General features: G+C 43.1%; 1 pseudogene; it reads left to right on the top strand.

Moving 5' to 3' along the window:
• Positions 1-25,258, top strand: part of LOC133814574 (probable LRR receptor-like serine/threonine-protein kinase At1g05700) — a 58,956-nt pseudogene that overhangs the window by 27,504 nt on the left and 6,194 nt on the right.

The following is a 25,258-nucleotide window of genomic DNA, read 5'->3' as shown; positions in this document are numbered from 1 at the left end:
ATTTTACAACAAAATACTTATAAAAACACACAAAATTATATAAAATCATGATAGGACTACTAAATTCAAAATTACTTAAAAACTTAATAAATCAATTAAAAACTCAAGAATTAAACAACAATTAGCACATAAAAAGTGGTAAAATAACTCTATTTTGTAGAGTTATCAGTACAACAAGTTGTTTAAACTTTATTTTCGACACTTGAATAATTTAGAATTTCTTGAAAATCTATTGGAAGTTTGCTATACAATGAACACCATCATAAAAAAAAACTACGGTCAATATGCTATCTACGTGAACATATAAAAAGCATGTTGTACGAGTATGATGAAAATGAATCACTATCACACAATCTCTCCAAAAAAATTAAAAATATATATTTTTTAATAATTATAAATACCGAGCTAAGTACAGTTATGTTTTCTAGTTATATATATATATATATATATATTACAGAGTTAAAAATTAATTTGACTAATTATTACTCTTTAATCTTTCATATTTTCTTATTAATTATGTGGGTGACATTATTTTCTTTTCTCTTGACTTAACTGATGAAACTAGTATATGATACAATAATATACAGTTGAATTTTGTTCAATCAATCACTAATTAAAATCCAAGTGGACATGTTTTATTCTTTCATCTATGTTAAAACAATAAAATTAAAAAAAAAAAAAATTATGCATAGCTTTTCAATACTGTTTCATCAGCCCTTCTATAATATATATATATATATATATATATATATATGCAGTATAGCACGATAATAATTCGGCCTCGCTTATTCTTCTTTTTCCGTTTCCTTTAAAAAAAATGATGAAGATGTTAAGAGGTTTTCCTCTTTATTGCATACCTTTGTAGTATGCTTGCCTTCAAAGCGGCTCATGCTCAATCAGGTACACGGAAGTTAGATATTGTAACATATATATAATAACTAATCACGAATCTATTAACACTATAATTTATATATGTATATGTATGCTATAAAGTTATATCCATCGTGCACATTGGTAAAAATAAGCATCGGATAAATTCAGGTATATCACCCCAAGTTATGCTTTTTTAGCGTTTTTGTTTAATAACATTTTTTTTATATATATTTTGTGATTTGTTTCGCAGGGTTTATCAGTATAGACTGTGGAATCCCAGAAAATATGACTTACATCGACAAAACAACCGACTTAACTTACGTTTCAGATTCTGAATTTATTGAAAATAACATAGGTGAAAGAAATACTATATCACTTGAATACCATTCCGATACTCTTGAGCAGCAATTTTCAACTTTAAGAAGTTTCCCTCAAGGAGACAAAAATTGCTACACCCTAAAGCCAGCAGATGGGAAAGGAAACAAATATTTGATACGGGCATGCAAGGTTCTTGTACGGAAATTATGATGGAAAAATGATAGTGCCAGGCTTCGATCTGTACCTGGGATCTAACAAATGGGGTTCTGTGAAGTTGGATAATGCATCCATAACTTCGACCAAGGAGATCATACATATTCCAAGTTCGGATTACATATTTGTGTGTGTAGTGAACACAGGCCATGGCACACCTTTTATTTCGGCTTTGGAGCTTAGGCCTTTGAAGAATTCTACGTATACTCCTGCTGAAGCTGCTGTTCTATATCGACGCTATGATGTAGGCTCAACAAGTAATACGTCAATAAGGTATTATATATGTATTTATATAATTTTTAAGTTAGTTAGTACCATATCCGAAACATGTGACAATAATATCTACTTAATGATCGATGATTTGTCTGATTTTAAGGTACAAAGATGATGTTTATGATCGTATATGGCAGCCCATCAATTTCCCACAACGTAAAGTATTGAGCACATCGTTGACAATAGATTCCAATTCTAACAACATTTACCAGCCTCCGCCGAGGGTTATGGCCACCGCTATGTCACCAGAAAATGTGAGCAGTCCTATGTTTTCCTTTTATTTGAAGCCTGATGACCCCACCGCTGAGTACTTTGTATACATGCACTTTGCCGAGTTGGAAAAGCTCCAAGCAAATGAGTCAAGAGAATTCTACATCTTTCAAAATCTAGAGTTGTGGAATGATAATCTACCTTTTACTCCCAATTACTTGCGTACCACCACTTTATCGAACGTTTTCCCTGTGAATGGCGATACTATCGACTGCACACTCTTCCAAACTTCCAAATCTACACACCAACCAATGCTGAATGCTTTTGAGGTTTTCATTATTTAGAATTTCTCAGAACCACAAACACATGACCATGACGGTAAGTACGAATGAATTATATATGACATATATTCGTAATTAATACTTAGTCTACATATACACGTATATATTCGCATGTATCAATAATTAATTACAATATTAATTTGGCTGTGCTTTTTTTTCTTGTGACATTTTTGTGATTTGTTGCTTCTTATATAAGTGACCTAGACTTCCCAAACTTGAACCTCCAAATTGTTAAAATCTATTTAAATTTAAAAAATTGCTAAAATTATATATATAGGTTGTGTTTTGTAAAATTATTGTTTTTGAATTTTTTAAACACAAAAGTGAAAATAATAATTTTATTTTTGTTTCTTTATTTTAAAAAAATAAAAATATATTTGGTAACTATTTTTGTTTTTTGTTTTTAAAAACAAAAAAATAATAAATGTCTTTGATAACTTTATTTTTTACTTTTTGTTTAATAATATAAAATAAGGTGTTGATTTGAAAAATAAAATAAAATAATAAATGAAAAAAGTCGAAAACAATTTAAAAAAAAATTGAAAGTGAAAATATTATATTTTTAAAATTTAATGAATTTTAATTAAAATTTTAAAAAATAATAAATAAAAATAGAGTTTGTGAAATTTTTAATTAATTAAATAGAAAACTATTTTTTAAGGTTTACCGAACATCACCATTATTAGTTAAAAAAATTTAAGATTATTTTATTGTTGGTTCCCAAATTGTTAGGGCCAGTTCTATGAAGATTTTTAATATAGACTTTTACAGATTTTTACCTGCATAGGAAAAGAAAAACATGGGCTTAGCAAAGGAAGAATATACAAGGCTTTAAAGAGAGAAAGTAACTTTAGAGAGAGAGAGTTTCAAGGAGAGTAGATTACTTTTAGAGGGAAATGGATTACTATTTGTGAGAAATAAAAGCTTTTGTTATTCATAGCTTTTGGATAATAGAAAAAAGGGCACCAAATACATGCTTAGACCATGTTTGGTAGGGACGAGAAAAAGTAGTATGGATGAAAAGTTTAGAAATAATATAGAGATTATGATGTTTATGGAGAGATGATAATAACGCTCATATGTGTTGTTTGGTATTGGGGTGAAGTTAGAAGAATGCAAAAAAGATTAATTATTCAAATTATCATATTATTATTTTTTAGTATAAATATTTTTTACTTTTAAAAAAAAAAAAAGATAATATGAAATTTAACATATTTTGTTTGTATTTTTTCATGAATCCTTCCAAAAAAAATGGAGGATTAAATTTTAATTATTTGAAGGGAGACATTCTCTCTCCCTCCTGCCAAACAAGGCATTCTACCTCTCCATTTATTTCTCTCCCACCACACCCTGCATCCATCCTTCTCTCCTCTACCAAATATAGTATTAATCTCGTAGGTATATACAATACACAAAAAAGGGTTAATATATACAACCCCTTAATTTTGTTTTATGTTTGAAATTTTTAATACCTCAGTCCTGACGATAATGGAGGAATGAGATAAAATAATTAAATTATATATGAGACCTCTATTATATACAATTTTTTGTATTAAAAATATATAAAATAAACTAACTTATATTAAAAATTCATACCAACTTGAGATCACTCCCAATCCCAATATATGATCTATTCTATCATTCGAAATACCTCACCAATTTTTCTATTTTACCTCACACGTTTACATTATATCATACAACAATTTTTCTATATTTTTCTTTATATTATTTAAATAATATATTTTATAATATAAAAATTAACATAAAATATTACATTATATATAATATTTATTTAAATATATAGTCAACAAAAGTGTGTAAAAAAATATTAAATTATTTTTACATATCTCTAACACTTAAAAGAGCTGTCGCTAGATGTAAATATTTTTACATATTAAGATTGGCCCTAGCTATTTTAGCTCATCGTTTAGATCATCGGTTGGAAGCTTATTTTGTTCTTTATTTTAGCTAAATTTAAAGTTTGAGGTATTTTTCCTCTTCCGTTGAGACTGCTACGAGAGCCTCTTAGAGTGGAGTATCTAGACATATGGAGTTAGAGAAAAAAAATATCTAATTCTTTAAAATATAATGAAAAATTGGTTAAAATAAGTTTAGTGGGTGAGCTAAATTTGAGCAATTTGACTTTTTTTTTACCTCAATGAATAGTATTACCTATAATTAAAGACAACTATTAATTGAGCTATAAATATATTTTTTTTCTTTTTCTATTTTAATTATATTTTATTTTGGTTTACTCTCTTTCACGTTTTCTAATATTTTAATAAATAAAAAATTAATATTTAAATGATGTAGAGAAAATATAGAAAAATTGAAGTATGTGTAACATAAAATAAAAATAAAAAATAAGATTTTGGTGAAGAATTGAGTAGAGCATAACATACCTATATCTAGGGTCGATCAGTTGCAATAACTATCACTTGTTAAGGTACATGGGTAAAATTATTTGTTTCTAGTTAGCTTGTAATTAATTAAGAGTACGTCTTACTCGGTATGTAGTATGTATATTTGTAGTTATATAATAGCAAAGAACTTAATTATACCTTTCTAATGTGTTTGGTAGTTGGTGCTATGCTGAATATCAAGTCTATTTATGGAGTACAGAAAAACTGGCAAGGGGATCCATGTTCTCCAAGATCATACACCTGGGACGGTCTTAATTGCAGCTTTAGTGGTCAAGATCCTGTTAGAATCGCATCCTTGTAAGTCTCTGAGAATTCAACTATTTAGTATATACAACTAGAAAAAATGTTTTTTACTTCGATTATTTTTATTCCAGATAAAATAAAACGGGTATGGGAACTGAAATAATTTCTGAGACTTTTTACTTCAATTTTTATACAAGATTAACAGAAGTAAAATGGTGTAAAATAAATCGAAGAGAAACTATGATTTTGTTTGGTAAAATTTTTGTTTTTGAATTTTTTAAACACAAAAATTGAAATATTATTTTTATTTTTGTTTTTTATTTTAAAAAAATAAAAATATGTTTGATAACTATTTTTGTTTTTTGTTTTTAAAAATAAAAAATAATACATACGTTTGATAACTTTTATTATTATTTTTTGTTTAGCAATATAAAATGAGATGGTGATTTGAAGAAGAGAAGAAAAAAAAACTGAAAATTGAAAACAATTTAAAAAAAATTTGAAAGTGAAAATTTTCTATTTTCAAAATTTAATAAATTTTGTTTAAAATATAAAAAAAATAAAAAATAAAAATAGAGTTACCAAACACTATTTTATATTTAATTGTCAATTTTTTAATTAATTAAATAAATAACTATTTTTTTAATGGTTACCAAACAGTTGCTATATAATACTCTTTTTTACTTCATCAACAGGAAGTCAGCACACTATTATTAATACTCTTAAAAAAAAAAAACACAAACGTATAAATATATTGCAAAATTAATAATTTGATTAAAAAATTGAGGGTTATATATAAAGCTATAAAAAATTATATTTTCTTTTTATTATTTTGGATGCAAAATAAAAATATTTTATATGTGAAACATAACTTTTTTTTATATAAAAATAAATAAAACTTCACAAATATATATTTAATTTATTTATATTAATTGTATAATTATCATAATATATTGAGTTGATTTTTTTTAAAAGTTCAACCAAACACACTTAAAGCTCTTTTATATACAAAAAGTTATTATGAGAAATTCCATCCTACTAGATATTACAAAGTTAAAATTTTTACTTCTCTTCTTCTTCCTGCCAAAAGCCAAAATAAAAGCTCAGTCAAACGAGTCATATACCCTAAAATAATAACCCTATTATTTAGTTCTCCGTAATCGAAATTGTTAACTGTTTTTTTCGCAATCAACCCTAAGAAGAAAGATTAAAGAAATAAACGAATAGAACACAAGTATTTTTACGTGGTTCAGGTTATAAAAGAACCCTAGTCCACGAGTCTCTGGTATTAAAAGGTTTAGAAGCTTGTGAGGACAAGTTTCAATAGAGTATTCTCAGGCAGTATTTAGGTTGCTCTGAGTACAAGATCTTTTTTTCTCTGAAAAATTGAACCCTTTACAATGAGACTCCAGCTCTATTTATAGAGGCTGGGGTAATTAATACTAATTATCATAAATTAATACAGATTCTTCTCATTATTGGGGGATTAATACTTATTCAATGCAATGGGCTGCATTGAATAGAGACCACGGCCCAAACGAGATTTGCGGGACCCACTACAGAAAAGTATCTACTACTTATGGGGAACATGCCCCTGGTATTGTCAAGTCATGCTCTAAGTGCCTTTATGTCAGACAGCGTAATGGGAGTGCAAATTGTCGAGTCGTACACTTGACAAACATTGTTGATAGATCACCCATAAAGGTTGTCATACGATCCTCTGGCTCTGCAAACCCGCATTTGCTGACACATTGCGCCCTATCTTAAGTCCGAAAACCAGAACCTCACCTGGAAGATGACTGGGGGACGAGAGCCTTCACCTTAATTGCCTGAGCTGGAGAACCTCCAGCTCCGATGACGAACCTCGGGAAGTAATCTACTAAGGCACCCTCGGCCCATTGTCAAAGGTTTAACATGCCGGCCTTGAGGGCATGTTACAAGCTAGGATGGCGCTCGGTCAGATGCGCACGCGAGGGTGCAAGCTGGTGAGCATGATGATGCCTAGTTTGTACGACAGTGACATTTTCGTAAATATCTTCAATATTGCCCGGAAATGGACGGGACTTGGTAGGTTCCATATTGAAGGGTCAATGAACACAATGGTATGATCGGATTTGGGAGATTCGGAGAATCGGTGAGCTGGAAGCCAAATATGTCTCCCAAGAAAAAATCATATATGTTCCTGGTAGAAGGCTAAAAGCTCAGAAGGCTCTTTGTAGGGGGAGCACCTGGTGTCAGCTCTCCACCACCCCCTGGTGCAAGTGCGTCAAGTGAGCTACTACTAGTTGGGAGGACTAGTAGGGCGGGCATATGAGGACCACGAGGGGACTCATATGTCTCCATGAGTAGGAGTACTCATGGACATTACCGAGCCGCCCCGGTAGTGCGTCGAAGTGTGCTGCCAGAGGTTTAAGGGTACGATTCCCTTGGCTTGCCGGGATGCCGCTTGCATGGAACGTGGCCCAAACCTTCGAGAGATGTCGTGGTGCGCCATGGCCATGAATCTCGACACGAGATGGCACGGGAAGTCATTCGTGGGACTTGTTAGCATGCAAGCATTGGAGGGTGCACTATGCTTGAGTAGGATAGAGGTCCAGTGTGTGCTACTAGTCTGGCAGCCAGTCTCGAGGGCCTGTCAACATGCATGATGGTATGGTGCCTTGAGGATTAGACCATGGACGTATGGGAGTCCTTGGTCTGTGACGTGAGCTAATCGAATAATATCGAGTGGGACGTGATGGGAGGTGTTGGCACATCAGCTTGGTGTTGGCTCTTAGCCACACATGCTACCTTGACTTGCGAATGTCTGGGTGAGCATTGGTGTTGGGATTTGCCTTGCCATAGTGAGAACCTATGGACAGTGTGAGTGTCTTGGCTAGATATCCTTGATGCATGATTGCACTCATAGATGCTTAAGAGCATGACTCAGCGAGAGTTATTCGAGAGACGGAAGTGTGCAGAGGCACACGGTCGCGCGAAAAATGTGCCCATTGTTATTCAAATGGTTGGAAGGCTGACTTTGGCTCATAGGAGTCAAGGTGCCGCACAGGCATTTCCGTTGTCAAAATGTCAGCCCGTGACAGTTGGTATCAGAGCCAGGTTCATCTCAAGTTGGGGTGAACCTGGTTGGCCCATCCTAGAAAGGATGTAGGCGTGCTGAAGAACCATAAAGGTCTGGATGCTTGGATAGATGTCATTGAGCCTTTTAGTCACCTAGAAAGGATCAGTAGGCTGAGACGGGATGAGACATAGTTGCTCTTCTTCATGGGAATACTGGACATCCTAGAGAGGGGACAAGTTATGGTTACTTCGAATCAAAGCTCAGTGATGCTTGAAAGACAACAACCACGTGCAATTGTGGAGAGGTGCTACAAAAGAGTTGGAGCTCATTGACACGAGACAAGGTTTGATCGAGAGGTCAAGGTTTTATGCTTGGTTCACTAGTTAAGGTTTTCCTGAGTGACAGTGTAAGTCGCGTGGAGCGCTGTTGTTGAAAAGGGAACTTGTACGCAAGAGTGGGTGAGCATAATAGTGGCCGTCAGACTCTTGTCAATCACGACAGAAGTCGAGAGTGGATAGCTTTGGGGAACTAGATAAAGATGAACATGGAATGCTTCAGTTGCTAATTGTGTGCCAAATGGCATCACAAGGAGACCAGGGTGGCCATGGCCGCGATCATCAGAGGGCAGTCGTACTTGGAGGTGTCTACATGTTATCTTGTTTCCTCCAAGAAGGGAGGCGCCGAGACAATTGAGTGGAACGTGTTGCCTCACAGTGATTAACTGGTGTGGGCAACACTGTGGCATCGTGGGAGATGCTGAGTTGTGGAATATATGCATCAAAGGCCAGCAAGGCCGAGTAGACCGCGCGCAGTGGTCAGAATAGTACTAGAGTTTTGAGAGCGCTGGAGGGTCGCGTCAAGGAAACTTAGTGCTACAAGAAGGCTTAAGGAGGCAGGGATGGTGCTTGAGTTCAAATGTGGGTCGGAGGGCCTTGCTATCAGGACTTAGTGACCATAGAAGCCTAGAGAAGCTGCCCGGAGGGGCGAGATGCTAGTATGTAGAAGATGGATAGCTATGTGGAGAGCTCACGCATAGGGGAATCGACAACGGTGCTACACGAATTATTGCGTGTCGGCAAGTTGTCGAGGACGCCAACAGTTGAAGTGGGGGAGAGACCTTCACGGTTCAAACATCCAAATAGCAGACCAATGTTCCATTACAAAAGCATCGAGATGAGTTATCATGGAGATCGTTAGTTGTTCAGAATGTAAAGTCAAGGAGACTCAGAGACAAAGACAGAGCCAGTTACCTAGGGTGAAAGTCGTCAGGACTCAGGTACTAAGGTAACAATAGTGCAACGTTTGCCTAAGGTGAAAGTCAATAGGACTCAGGTACTAAGGCAACGTAGAGATGTCGAGGGGTGAAAAGTCAGAATGGATGACACATTAGTTCAACATCATCTTCAAAAGTGATAAATGGAACGAGGGACCGCACGAGAAAAGCGGTTAGCTTGCGAGCTATACCTTGAGAGGTACACCTCAAGAAGAGAAGTTATTCCCAAGTTGAAGTGGGGGAGCCCACTAATTCATATGTTCGAAGGGTCAGGGTACTTGTTCAGTTTTGGTGTGTGAATCTAGAGAGAAACACAACAATAGATGGGTTGTACAGTGCGAAGACATGCATGACTGATGCGAGTAGGTCAGGTGACCAATTGAAACTGTAGATAGACGGTATGCATGGGCGTAGGCTTAGACCAAGATTGGACAAGTTTTGCAGCATATTATGGGACATGCTTAGTGTTTTATGGGGACACATGTTTATGGGAACACAAGCCGAATGATTCAGAGAACATATGCCGAAGGGAGATAGCGGATTGGGACAACTTCAGACCTTAAGGGTGAGGTAAAGTGCAGTCAAGTTGATCAAGATTCAACATGCCTTCTAGAGTTAGGCAAGGTTGATTTGGAGGCAGAACTTGAGGCACGATGCTGAGAGTTAGCATGAGCACGAGCCAGAAGGCAATGCAGTGGTTTCGAATGATGTCAGATCATTGACCACATCGTAGAAGCTCAGAGTAGCAGTTATGGTTATGGTCAGGAGTGGCCATTTCGCATCAAGCCATGGGTATGCAGTAAGGCCGGAGGGCCAAAAGTCTAAGAGACTACTTCGTGAAGTCTGTGTGCAAGGATGCACTAGATACTGCATAAAGGCTACAGTTGGCATGAGTGCCACGTTGAAGAGAGACATGCCTTCAATGGAAGGATGTTTCGTAGGTGTCGTTGGGAACGGTTGGTTTGCGAACCTCACCCTGAGGGGGGTGCACCTTAATTTCCTCATTGTCAATAAGAGAGTAGGCATTGGAAAATTGGCGGGAAAGCAACAATCAAAAGATGTGTTGGCTTTGGGGTCAGTGTTCCAAGGGCTGCTTGGTTGACTGGAGGGACATCGTGATGGACTCGGAGGAGTTCATGTGTGCAAGGAGTATTCGAGGGAGAATTCTGAATAGCGACGGTGGCATGGGGTCCTTGATCGAGTCCAAGGGTGGACGTGTGAGATCATCACCAAGTTAGTGGTTCTACAGTGGTAGAGGGACTAGTGTAGACTCAAGATTCGGAAGAAGCATGGAGTGAGCTTAGGAGTCGAAGCAGGAAGATTAGCCAGCGGTCTGTCGATGAGGGCATCGGCAATTGAAGTGGGGGAGAATGTAACATGCCGGCCTTGAGGGCATGTTACAAGCTAGGATGGAACTCGGTCAGATGCGCACTTGAGGGTGTAGGCTGGTGAGCATGCTGATGCCTAGTTTGTACGGCAGTGGCATTTTCGTAAATATCTTCAATATTGCCTGGAAATGGACGGGACTTGGTAGGTTCCATATTGAAGGGTCAATGAACACAATGGTATGATCGGATTTGGGAGATTCGGAGAATTGGCGAGTTGGAAGCTGTACGCCCTGGTTTTCCCACGGGCTGGTTAGAAAGCCGAGCTGCTGACTAATCGTAGTTATCTCTCGAACTCCCCTAAGGCCGGAACTTCTGTCGTTAGCTCGAGGAAGCCCAAAGGGCTCCCCTCCATTGTCCAAGACTGGAGCAGGTCCCCTGAAGGCCGAAGGTCGAGTCCAGCATGCAGCTCGCGGTACGAGCTGGATATGGGGGTGTGACCCCTTGAGAAGCAAACACACGTAAGGTAAACGTGCATATATCAGGCATCACGTGTCTGATATCCCCCTGACTTCTCGGACACACAGCAGGAACGTGCGTGTTCAGACACCCACGGTGGGGTTGGGCCGTGCGGCCCATTACTTCCTTATCTATTGATTTGACCACACTTATGTGTCAGGTTTAGGAATTAATCATGAATGTCACAGAATTGATACGACAAGTAAGAAGGTCACGGGATGACCTCCCTACCAACTTCCAGGTGCCTTCTCCTATAAATATGGAGACCCTGGGAGTTGATAGGGGTTGGAAAAATAATCTCTTGTAAGAAATACTTTGCAACCAAATACTCAGTACAGATCAATAATATTGACTAGTAGAGTAAAAGGATTTTAACCTTCGAACCACTTAAAAACCGTGTCTTGAGTCACCCCTTTCGTCCTCTAAGATCATATGTCTATTTCGGTTCACATTTAGCACTAATCCTTTTCTCTCATTCTCTTAATTACCTGTTGGCGAAGAACCGCGTCAACAGTTTGGTGCTTTCATTGAGAGCTTTTTCGATTAGTGCTGCTGCAAACATCCAACTATGGTGACTACTCGGTCTAGGCATGGTAACGAGACAGAACAACACGATGGGCAGGAGGCTCATCATACCACCATCCCTGATATACAAATTCCTGAAGTCCAGCAGCGGCCAGGAAAACAGCCGGCGGGCCAAGACGATACTGGTAGTTCGGCGCCTCGGCCGCCTAATCCGAACCCGTGTTATTATAATGCGGTGGAGATGGAGAACGCTCAACTGAGGAGCCAGTTAGCAACGGCCAGCCAGCAAATCAAGGATATCCTGGCCCGATTACCCCCTCTCACAACCGGCGTTAACGTCGGAGAGAGGCAGGGCGAGGCTCCCAAGTCTCGCCGGGATAACCGGTCCAGGCGTAGTCGTTCGGATAGGTTTCCGGCAGCCAACTCCACCCCTTCGTCACACCATCGAGAGGCAAACTTCGAGGAAGTGCCTAGGACCGGACGACCGCAGTACAGCCGTTCGGTCAGGACGTCGACTCCTAGCTCTCAGCCATCCTCGAGAACGCCCAGGGGAACTCGAGGATGTTCTCGAAGGAGATTCGGGGGGGGGGGGGGGGGGGCTCGCGGCGTCAGCCCGTCCCCGATGACCATCCTGCGCCTCGTCCAGATCGCCCGGCGCAGGACCAGCAGGTTGGCAGGGCCGAAAGGCCCCCACCAAACTTGATATATCCAGACGGAACTAGGATCGCCTCTCCAGTCAAGCATCCTCCATCTCCGATCAGATATCCGTCTCCTCCTCGGCCCGTCCGGGACGTCCCAGCCTATGGGAGTAGTAGGAGAAACCCACCGTCTGCTGGACCTTCCTGGCGTAGCAGGGCGCTAAGGGAAAACTTAGGTCGTCACCACCAAAGGCGGACTCCAAGCCTATCCAGCAGGAGCCACTGGACCTGCAGTCGCCGTAGTGATCTCTCTGGGGGAGACCTACGTCAGGGGAGGTCCTGTCCAAAATACGCAACAAGGGAATGTCCCAAATAACCTATCTCAAGATAGGAGGGGCAATAACCCACCAAATGTGTATAATGGATCCGGAGCTATTGAACAGCCCTAGAATAACCAAGGACATCAGGACCAAACCCTCGATCGCCTGACTCAGATGGAGGAGCTGATGAGGAAACTTCTATCAGAAAAAGAAAAAGACGAATATGATTCAGGGGACGAGATGGAACTCTTCGCCCCCAACATAGCAGCGACGGCATACCCGTCTAGTTTCCGTATGCCTCACCTGTCAAAGTTCAACGGGGACGGAGACCCCTCGGACCATTTAGGGATGTTCAACACCCTAATGATGGCCCATAACATTGGCCCGGAGCTGAGATGCTTGATCTTCCCCTCCACGCTGACTGGACCCGCCAGACAGTGGTTCAAGCAAAGTAAAAGACAATCAATCAGCTCCTGGAAAGCCTTCTCAGCCGACTTCAAAAGGGCATTCCGAGCCTCTCAGGCCGCCCGTGTTCAGGCCGACTCCCTGGCCAACGTGAGACAACAGCCCGGTGAGACTCTGAAGGCCTACCTGAGCAGGTTCGCAAACGTCGCTGCTCGAGCTAGAGATGCGGATGATAGCTCTAAGCTCATGGCCATGAGAACCGGAATCCTTGTTGGAGGAGACCTATGGAAGGATATACAGAGGAAGGGAGTCAGCTCGGTCAACGAATTCCTTAACAGGGCCCAAGAATGGATAAACTTGGAAGAAGCCGAGGCCTCAGTTGCGGGAACCAGCCAGGTTCCCGATCAGCCTGCGGGAATAGGGGCAGAGGTTGTGGCGACGACCCCGAACGTCGCGCAGAGCAACCAGCCCGGTGGAGGCAAGAGAAAGGGCAATGGCGAAAACAGTCAGCACGGCCAAAAGAAGAATATATCCGTAGATAAGTTTAAGCCCGTTTTCACGACATATACCAAGCTCACTCAGTCTAGAGAGAGTATCTTCTTGGCCAACTCTACTCGGGTCCTCTAGAAGAGGCCGGAGCCACTGAAGCACCACAAAGGAAAGAGAGACACTTCCAAGTTTTGCCGTTTTCATAACGATGTGGGCCACAATACCGACGATTGTAGGCATTTAAAAGATGAGATCGTGACTCTCATTCGAGCCGGCCCCTTGGCTCAATACTCGCGGAACAGGGTCCCAGCGAGTCGACCCACTCCAGAGGTCCCAGCCAGTCAGCCCGGATCCCGGGTAGATCAGGATGTTCCTCCTCCAGTGGTCAGAGGAGAGATATCCACCATCTCTGGAGGACCGCACATGGCTGGCACAGGCAGAGGCGCCCAGAAGAGATACGTGAATGAACTAAAGGCTCATAACGGAGTGGAGTTCGTCCCGAAGCAGCGTCAGTCAAAACAGCAGCGATTGGAGAAGCGACCAATCATTTTTGCGGAGGAAGATGCAGGCCATGTCCAGTTCCCTCACAATGACCCCTTGGTTGTAATAGTCCAGCTCGCCAACCGGAGAGTGAGAAGGGTGCTGATAGAAAACGGGAGTTCGGTGAACCTTCTATTCCGATCCACCTTAGAGAAGATGGGTCTGACTGTCGCCGATCTAAAGGCAACCTCCATGATGCTGTATGGTTTTTCGGGAGAAGGATCAGCAGCGATAGGGACGATCGAGCTGGTGATCACCCTAGGAGAAGAATCTCGAACAGTATCCAAACTACTCGAGTTCATGGTCATAGACTTCCCCGCTGCGTACAACGCCATTTTGGGCCGACCTACGCTCACAGCTTTCGAGGCTATCACCTCCATCCGACACCTCGCCATGAAGTTCCCCACCTCGGCAGGAATCTGCACGATCCAGGGCGATCAACTCGCTGCCAGGGAATGCTACAGCATTTCCATGAAGGGAAAATCTAAACCCGGGCAGCTGGCCATGGCCATTCTGAGTGAAGAGGAATCTCAGGAACCCTTGGCGGCTCCTGAGATTGAAAAACCTCAAAACTCCAAAGGGGAAAATGTCGCCTTGAGTGAGGACATTGACCCCCGAATAGGCAAAGACAGATCCGAGCTCCAGGCTATTGAGGAGCTCGAGGAGGTGAACCTTGATCCACAAAATCCATCACGGATGGTCAAGCTCGGGAAAAACCTCTGTAGCAAGAGGAAGACAGAGCTGATTACGTTTCTGCGGGCTAACTTAGATGTATTTGCCTGGTCCCACGAGGACATGGTGGGAATTAGCCCGAGTGTCATCATGCACACGCTCCATCTGGACAAAAGCGTTCCTGCCAAGTCTCAGAAGCAAAGACGTTTAGGAATAACCCGAGCTGAAGCCCTAGAAGAAGAAGTAGCCCGGCTCAAAAAATGTGGTTTTATCCGTGAAGCCAAATTTCCAATTTGGGTCGCCAACCCCGTGCTAGTTCCAAAGCCCAACGGAAAGTGGCGAACCTGCATTGACTTCTCCGACCTGAATAAAGCCTGCCCCAAGGATTGTTTTCCATTGCCAAGGATCGATCAGCTGGTGGATGCCACGGCGGGGCACGAGCTCATGTCCTTTATGGACGAGTACTCAGGCTACAATCAGATCGCGATGAATCCGACGGACCAGGAACACACCAGCTTCATGACCCCGACTAATTTCTATTGCTACAAGGTCATGCCTTTCGGTCTGAAGAACGCCGGAGCTACCTACCAAAGATTGGTAAACAGAATGTCCGTGGACTAGATCGGAAAAAACATGGAAGTGTACGTTGATGACATGCTAGTCAAGTCAAAGACTGCCGACAACCATGCTTCCGACCTGGAAGAATGTTTTAAAATATTACGAGAATACGGCATGAGGCTCAATCCCCAGAAATGCACTTTTGGAGTCGCGTCAGGAAAATTCCTGGGGTTCATAGTCAATACCCGAGGAATCGAGGCAAACCCCAACAAGATCAGGTCACTGCTCGAGCTTCCTTCGCCCAGGTCGCGGAAAGATGTCCAAGGCCTAACAGGGAGAGTGGCCGCACTGAACCGGTTTATTTCCAAGTCAACCGATAAGTGTTTGCCCTTCTACAACCTGCTCCGAGGAAACAAGAAGTTTGAATGGACAGTAAAGTGCGAAAGCGCATTCCTCGACCTGAAGGCGCATCTGGCTGAACCACCCGTATTATCCAAGCCCAAGGTAGGCGAGCCTCTTTTTCTCTACCTAGCTATCACTGAGGATGCAGCTAGTGCAGTACTGGTACGAGAAGAGGACCAAGTTCAGAAGCCAGTTTATTTCATCAGCAAGAGACTTCTCGGGGCAGAGTCACGATACCCACCGATGGAAAAATTGGCGTTCTGCCTAATCACGGCCTCGCGAAAGCTCAGGCCGTACTTCCAATCCCACTCAGTACACGTCATGACCGATCAGCCTCTAAGGCAGGTTTCTCAAAAACCTGAAGCATTGGGACGTTTGTTAAAATGGGCGATCGAACTCAGCCAGTTCGAGATTTTCTACACTCCACGAACTGCTATAAAAAGTCAGGCCCTCGCCGATTTCGTGGCAGAATGCACGGGATTCCAGGGGCCGGAATCATTGTGGAAGATCTTTGTAGACGGTTCATCCAACGAGAACGGCTCCGGGGCCGGAATCATTCTGATATCCCCCGAGGGACATAGATTCCACTCGGCGCTAAGGTTCGGGTTCAAGGCCTCCAACAACGAGGCGGAGTACGAAGCTTTGCTGGCCGGCCTGAGGATAGCCAGGGAGTTAAAGGCGAGCTACATCCAGTGCTTCAGTGACTCCCAGCTCGTGGTAAATCAGGTCCTGGGCGAATATTAGGCGCGGGGACCCAAGATGGCCGCCTATCTGACGAAGGTAAAAGTTGAGTTGTCCGCATTTGAGCGAGGATCGATCGAACAGATACCTCGGGAGCAGAATACTAATGCAGATGCTCTTGCCAAGCTCGCCACCTCGGGAGAGACGGAGACCTTGGGGTTGGTGCCGATAGAATTCTTGGAACAACCAAGTATAGAAGAAGGACGGGCCGAGGTTGAAATGATTGACGCTAGGCCGACCTGGATGACCCCCATTCTTGAGTATCTCGTCGAGGGCAAGCTGCCCGAAGGACGTAACGACGCACGACGAATATTGTATCAAGCTCCGAGATATACGCTGGTCGATGGGGTGTTGTACCGACGTGGGCACTCCCTACCTCTCCTCCGGTGCGTTCATCCAAGTGAGGCAAAGGCCATCCTGTAGGAAGTTCACGAAGGATTCTGCGGAGACCACACTGGGGGGCAGAGCCTGGCCTTAAAGGTTCTTAGGCAAGGATATTACTGGCCGACTCTGTCCAAAGACTCGATCTCATACGTGAAGAAGTGCGACAAGTGCCAGCGATTCGCTGCAGTTGCCCGAGCTCCTCCAGTCGAGCTAAAAATGATCTCGGCCCCTTGGCCATTTGCCGTTTGGGGAATAGACTTAGTAGGTGCCCTGCCCACTGGAAAGGGCGGGGTCCGTTACGCTGTGGTAGCCATCGACTACTTTACCAAGTGGGCTGAAGCAGAGCCGTTGGCAACAATCACGTCTAAAAAGGTGGTTGACTTCGTGGTTAAAAGCATCATCTGTCGCTTCGGCCTGTCCAAGAAGATCGTCTCCGATAACGGCACTCAGTTCGACAGCGACCTGTTCACCGAGTTCTGTGACAAACATGGGATTGTGAAAAGTTTCTCCTCCATAGCCTATCCTCAGGCTAATGGCCAGGTCGAAGCTGTCAACAAGACTTTAAAGGCGAGCCTCAAGAAAAGATTAGATGAAGCGAAGGGGGTCTGGCTAGAACAGCTCCCCCAGGTCCTATGGGCATACCGGACCTCGCATCGGACTCCTACGAGTCATACTCCCTTTTCTTTAACTTTTGGGAGTGAGGCAGTCCTCCCCGTGGAGATAAAGGTTATTTCGTATAGAGTCCAATTTTACGACCAAGATCGAAACCACGAGCTCCTGTGCCATTCCCTCGATCTGGTTGAGGAAAGGCGGGAGGATTCGCAACTCGAGCTCGCCCATTATCAGCAAAGAATCACCCGCTACTTCAACACCAAGGTTAAAAAACGCACCTTTAGCGTAGGCGACTTGGTTCTGAGAAGAGTTTTCCTCGCCGGAAAAGATCCCAAAGACGGAGTTTTGGGACCGAACTGGGAAGGACCATACCAGGTCATCGAAGTCATCAAGGAGGGAACTTATAAGCTAGCTCGACTTGATGGAGGGGCGGTCCCGTGAACTTGGAACGCCGTCCACTTAAAGAGATATTACCAATGATTTACTTGTAAGGCCTGGAAGGCCACTTCTTATGTATTAATGAAAATCAACTTTTTATGCATATTTGCAAGTGTAATCTTAAAGTAACCACGAAAGACCCTTTCCCAGTTACTTGGGGGGCATATGGTACCTGGATATAACCAGGTCTCCTTAACGACTTAGATGTTGATTCTTATCGATTGACCGTTGTTGTCTTAAAAACGCGAGATATTGATAAGGGTTAACACTAACTAAGTCTTATCCTGGTTTTAACCGGGTCGTAAAACTTAGAAGTTAATTTAAATATGTTGATCGTTGTTCTTCTTAAAGAGCTCGAGATATGGATAAAAGTTAACACGAACTAAGTTTTCAAATTAAGTTCCTAGTTTTAACCAGGTCATAAAACTTAGAAGTTAATTTAAATCTGTTGATCGTTGTTCTTCTTAAAGAGCTCGAGATATGGATAAAAGTTAACACGAACTAAGTTTTCAAATTAAGTTCCTGGTTTTAACCAGGTCATAAAACTTAGAAGTTGATTTAAATCTATTGATCGTTGTTCTACTTCAAGAGCTCGAAATATGGGTTAAAGTTAACGCGAACTAGGTTTTTCAATAAATTATAGCCGAAATGCTTAAAAGCATGAAAGAGCGTAAATTAAAAACGTTAAAGCAAATTGTCTCGAGGTGAAAACACCTCATGCAAAGGTTACAAAAAAAAAAAAAACTTAAAAATGTTCAAAGGCAACAGGGAAAGAACGCCCTAAGCTCCGTCAGATGGCCCCTTGGAGGTCGCTGTCTCACCCTGCTCCACCGCGCCTGAGGCTTCTCCAGTCTCCGAAGGCGGTGCCTCTTTCTCAAGGCGAGCTTGGAACTTCACCAGCAAGTGCGCCCAAAGGCTTGGTGACATGAAGGAGAAGTCAGCCTCCGGATTGTAAGCCCAACAGTGATAGAACAAATCCTGCATGGACTGCTCCGAAGTGGCCCGTTCGGCCTCTAGGGCGACCTGGGCGGCCTGGATCTCAGTCTTCGCAGCCTCGAGGTCTGTCCGCGAGGTTGCAAGGGAGGCTTCGAGCTCTTGGGCCTTCGAGAGGGCTTTCTCCAACTCGGCCTTCGCGGTCGCCAAGGCATCTTCAGTCGCCTTAGCCTCCTGAAGGGAAGCCTGATGCTCGGCTCTCATATCCTCGAGCTGAGTCTTGGCCCTTATGATGCTCCGGTGGAGAGCGACGACGCCCTGCGAGAAATGAAAGATAAAATTGCCTTAGAGGAAAAATAGGGCAAAGTGTAAGGGTAGGAGCTTTACAGAGAAAACATGGCAACTTACCGTTAGGGTCATGCTCATTGAAGACTCCATCACCCCAACCGGGCTCAGTGTCTCAATGGCCCGAAGTTCCTTCTCGGTGAAGTTATAGATATGGTTGACAGCGTAGTTCGCCGACTCGTACACTGTCCCCCGGAAGGCCTCTGGGATCTTCTCCAGGTCCTGAGGGTTGACTGGGATGCGCACATCGGAGACCGCCACGGCCGGAGTCCCGAGCTCCGTTCCTCCATCCTGAGTGGCGGCTGGAGCTCGCGGAGGTGGTGGAGGCATTTGGCCTGCTCCTGCGGCAGGAAGAATTGCTCCCATATCCTGGGCAACCGGGGTTTTCTCCTTCTCCTTTGCCGGAGACTTGGTGGAGGTCCCAGCGGCGCTCCTGGACCCCCGGAGCCTTTTTAGTCTTGGTCCGGCCGAGGGGTTTCCCCCGAAGACTGCGCCTCGCAAGCTATCCTTGGGCTGAGACATCTCTTCTGTCGAAACAAAAACATTGTTAGTACAAGTTAGCAACCATATAGACAAGGACAAAGGGTTAAATATAAAAAGTGTGCGAATACTAAGGGAGCTCTACCCCCCGAGCTGGAAGAACCTAAGACGATTATTTCCCGAACTGGCGCAAGTTCTGGGTCCGGTTCTGACTCAGGGCTAGATTCTTCTACATACTGCCTAAGCCCCGGAGCATAGATACCCCTCTGGAGTGATGGTCATGTGCGTAAGTTGGTCCCATACTCCTCGAATAGGATCGACCTAAAGGCTAGGGTGTTATCTACTACTACGGTACCCCTAGGCCGGCTCTCCTGGTGATCCAGCACGAGCCAGTTGACACAATGGAGCAGGAGTGTGTTCAGGTCCGGATCACTTCGGTGATGATGGACGAGCTGCCTAGGATTGAACCTAGCCAACCGGGGGTCTGCGGTGGCCCTATCTAGACTCCTAATCAAGTAAGGGTTACCTTGGCCAGAAGGACCCGCAGCTGCTCCGGATTGGATCCTCTCCTCGCCCATCCTCTGGGCGACCTCCAAGGTCCTCTTCTTGCTCCTCACGAGCAGAACTTCGTCGCCCTCGTCCTCCTCGTCTTCATCTCCTGCGACCTCCTCCACGATGATGGGTCTGGTGTCCCGAGCTAGGGGCGGCACCCGGGGTCTCTTTAGGTTCAGGGTCTGATTTGGAAAAATCAGCTTGCAGAACACCATCGTCTCGTCTGTCACGAGCACGCGATAATCCTTCTCACTGGGGGGCAAGCCCGCCAGCGTTTCATATTGGCCCCCGAGGGTCACAGACTTCTCTGTCCTCGCGAAGATGGCTGCAAGGTTAGTTTGAGTCAGAATGGGGTACGGGAGGAGCTAAAATAACACTTAAAAGGCGAGCTAAGGACGGGAGAAACTTACGAGGACGATTGAAATAGTGATGCTCGCAGTTCCGGAAACCAGTTGACATGAAGAACTGGTCCTTAAAGTCATTGGGGTGGCTGGGCAGCTCGATGACTGCCGCCGTATTGGGAAACCGAGTTAAATAGTAGAACCTGTCACCTCGCCCCCGCTGGTCCGGGCTGGCTTTGAGGCAGAAGAAATATAAAATGTCTGCAGGAGTGGGGACCTCCCACTCATGCTTCTGGAACAAATACCTCAGCCCTGCCAGCAGGCGGTAGGAATTGGGGGGAAGCTGAAATGGGGCCAACCCCACATAGTTGAGGAAATCAGAGAAGTACTGATCCAGTGGAAGGAAGGCCCCTGCTTTAAAATGTTCACCACTCCAGGCCGCGAACGACTCGTCGAGCGGCGCACAGCTCCGCTCGCCTTCTGAAGCAGGTCAAGCCACTACAGACGCTTTCCCCAAGGCGATGTTGTGGGAAAGGAAGATTTTGTTAATCTTCACCTGGTCGGTTATCTTCGAGACGATCCTTTCCGCCTCAAAGAAGGCATCAGGAGCCACCTCGACCTCCTTCTCCACTGTCGGCCCGAAGCGAGGGATCGAGGAGCTAGGCATCGCCGCTTTCCCTCTGTCCTGCTGGGAGGCCGAGCTGCTGACGTTCTTCTGTGGGAGATTTCTCTTTGGAGCCATCTGGTTGCCTAACGAACAAAAGAAAACATTTCAGAAAAGGCGACCCAAGCATGAGGAAAAAGCAATTATTATTTACACGAGCTGAGGTAAGCCCAGCCCGTGGAGAGTGGGACCACGCGGTTCGATGAACACGCGCCTGTGCTCCCAACCGATCCCCGATTACTCGGGATTCGTGTGTTAGGAGGGTCAGGATAGAATTTTCCTTGGGGGGAAAGGTTCAGTAGGCAGGAAATTGCAAAACCGCTTGTGAGGCGTGTTCCCTAAGCTACCCGGTTTTGCATCCAAAATTCCCAAAACTCCTACCCAGAAATTTTCCCCAGAAAGAGCATCGTGAAACCCATACTCTAAAGCGATTTCCTACAACAAATGTGCCCTAACCTAAAAGGGCTGTCACCCTCCATATCCACAAAACCCAGCAAACCCTTGCATGCGGCTACAGTAATTTTTTTTTACCTAAGCTACAGTAGCATATTTTCAAAACACACAGGGTCAGGAAACTTACAGTGTGTGGCTGGGAGGTAGACGAAGGTGTTGCGTTGGTAAGAGCTTCTTCGGTGTAATGGCTTCCAAAGCTTCGGAGAAGTCCGTGCGCTTAAGCTTCTTGAACACTGAAAGTAGCAGTAGCGGGATCGAGGGTTTTGTTCTTCTGGAGATATAGAGAGAAGAAGAAGAGGAGCTTGAAGATTGAAAAATTTCGAATGAAAGGGTGGCCCATGCGTAGGGTGGCCACCCCTTTTTATATGCGTAAAGGATCACGTATAGAGGGCCGTTTGATGGCCCTGATGGGGGATCCGAGGCCCTCCACTCGAAATACGAAACGACGGCTGGGCATGGGCTAGGCCATTAAATGCGGTTCTCGTAAGACGTACCGTCACCACCCACGATGTTCCACGTATCAGACGCCTGCATAAAAGGTGGAATGCGAAGAGTTCATGGGGAAGTCCAAAAGCCCCTACTGTGGTCTTATATACGACGTGGTATGCCACGAGCAGGAGCTTGGGGGGCAGATGAACACCCTGGTTTTCCCACGGGCTGGTTAGCAAGCTGAGCTGCTGACTAATCGTAGTTATCTCTCGAACTCCCCTAAAACCGGAACTTCTGTCGTTAGCTCGAGGAAGCCCAAAGGGCTCCCCTCCATTGTCCAAGACTGGAGCAGGTCCCCTGAAGGCCGAAGGTCGAGTCCAGCATGCAGCTCGCGGTACGAGCTGGATATGGGGGTGTGACCCCTTGAGAAGCAAACACACGCAAGGTAAACGTGCATATATCAGGCATCATGTGTCTGATATCCCCCTGACTTCTCGGACACGCAGCAGGAACGTGCGTGTTCAGACACCCACGGTGGGGTTGGGCCGTGCGGCCCATTACTTCCTTATCTATTGATTTGACCACACTTATGTGTCAGGTTTAGGAATTAATCATGAATGTCACAGAATTGATACGACAAGTAAGAAGGTCACGGGATGACCTCCCTACCAACTTCCAGGTGCCTTCTCCTATAAATATGGAGACCCTGGGAGTTGATAGGGGTTGGAAAAATAATCTCTTGTAAGAAATACTTTGTAACCAAATACTCAGTACAGATCAATAATATTGACTAGTGGAGTAGAAGGATTTTAGCCTTCGAACCACTTAAAAATCGTGTCTTGAGTCACCCCTTTCGTCCTCTAAGATCATATGTCTATTTCGGTTCACATTTAGCACTAATCATTTTCTCTCATTCTCTTAATTACCTGTTGGCGAAGAACCGCGTCAACAGAAGCCAAATATGTCTCCCAAGCAAAAATCATATATGTTCCTGGTAGAAGGCTAAAAGCTTAGAAGGCTCTTTGTAGGGGGAGCACATGGTGTCAGCTCTCCACCACCCCCTGGCGCAGGTGCGTCAAGTGAGCTACTACTAGTTGGGAGGACTAGTAGGGCGGGCATATGAGGACCACGAGGGGACTCATATGTCTCCATGAGTAGGAGTACTCATGGACATTACCAGGCCGCCCCGGTAGTGCGTCGAAGTGTGCTGCCAGAGGTTTAAGGGTACGGTTCCCTTGGCTTGCCGGGATGCCGCTTGCATGGAACGTGGCCCAAACCTTCGAGAGATGTCGTGGTGCGCCATGGCCATGAATCTCGACACGAGATGGCACGGGAAGTCATTCGTGGGACTTGTTAACATGCAAGCATTGGAGGGTGCACTATGCTTGAGTAGGACAGAGGTCCAGTTTGTGCTACTAGTCTGGCAGCCAGTCTCGAGGGCCTGTCAACATGCATGATGGTATGGTGCCTTGAGGATTAGACCATGGACGTATGGGAGTCCTTGGTCTGTGACGTGAGCTAATCGGATAATATCGAGTGGGACATGATGGGAGGTGTTGGCACGTCAGCTTGGTGTTGACTCTTAGCCACACATGCTACCTTGACTTGCGAATGTCTGGGTGAGCATCGATGTTGGGATTTGCCTTCCCATAGTGAGAACCTATGGACAGTGTGAGTGTCTTGGCTAGATAGCCTTGATGCATGATTGCACTCATAGATGCTTGAGAGCATGACTCAGCGAGAGTTGTTCGAGAGACGGAAGTGTGCAGAGGCACACGGTCGCGCGAAAAATGTGCCCATTGTTATTCGAATGGTTGGAAGGCTGACCTTGGCTCAGAGAAGTCAAGGTGCCTCACGGGCGTAACATGCCCCGACGATGTCTATGTACCTCCGAGCTAGTCATTGGGGGTTGCAACGTGTCGGAGGTGAAAATACGGACAACAGAATTAATAGATTAATCTAATACACTTTTAACTATGGTTGTCATATGATAACCGAAGTTAAAACTACTTATTTCAGAATAAATAAATGGCTTATATTACTCCACCTTATTTCAACATTCCCATAATCCATACATTTCAATAAAATTATCTAGTAATACACAAAGGCTCTTCTAAGCCTTAATCATATCACAACAATCACAATTATATCACAATAAACACACAGTTATAAACTAAAAATTTAGTAATATTACCATTAATAAATTATATCACAAAGTTTTTCATCCAATTTTGAGACCGATAGTAGAACAAAAAATGTCAATCAAATAAATATTACAACATTTGAAAAACCTAACCATACGAATTTTCCCAAGAAAATGGTTGTATTAAAAATTAATACCCCGAGATAAAACACCTCAACTTATATAATTTGTTTTTCTCATATTGACTTCCCAACAAAAATGGCTCTTCTAAAATCTAATGAACTCTCAAAAACTATTATGAGCAATGATCATCACAAACTCAATACAAAAAAACAGATAAACTAAAAAGTAAATCAATTACTTTTCTGTTTCTTTTCTTCTACTTTTTCATGACATTCATTCAGCACATCACTTAGAATTGCTTATATGTTAGTGAACTCGACAAAATTTTCGGTCATATTTGGTTGGGGTAATGGAATAGAAGTAAATATTTACTTATTTATTATATATTAATCTAAATTAAAATATTTAAAATAAATTATTATAATAATAACATAAAAAATATTTAAATCTTAATTTTTTTGTTCTAAAGATATTTGTATAATTTTAAATTTATTAGATAATTTTAAATATTTTTTATTTTAGTACTTTTATATTATTAAAATACATTACTATAGAGTTTATTTTACACTATAATATTATTTTTGCATATCATAGTATTTTCAAATTATAATTAATCAAACACATTAATTTCATGCTAATGGAAAAAAAATAAAAATAAAAATAATTTAGGACATAGAAAGTGAGATTTTGTATAACTCAAGTTTTATACATTTGTGATTATATCATAACTAAATTATTATACCATAATCATTATAATGAGAATCTTAACTGTACTGGCAAGTTATAATATATATACAATTATATATATGTGTATATTATATAATATAACTATTTTGTTTACGATGACTTTATAAGTGTCTTATTAAAAATATATTTTAATTTTACTTAAATAGATACAATATTTATATGAAAATCTATTTAGTAAGTTTAGTACGTGCGAATTTATTTTTATAAAATAAAATAAATATAACATCTATTTTGATCTTTTAATATTTAATA

The sequence above is a fragment of the Humulus lupulus genome, chromosome 2 (genome assembly GCF_963169125.1).
Source record: "Humulus lupulus chromosome 2, drHumLupu1.1, whole genome shotgun sequence".
Classification (NCBI taxonomy): domain Eukaryota; kingdom Viridiplantae; phylum Streptophyta; class Magnoliopsida; order Rosales; family Cannabaceae; genus Humulus; species Humulus lupulus.
Note: the sequence above shows the minus strand (reverse complement) of the source record. Positions and strands in the feature narration are given on the sequence as shown.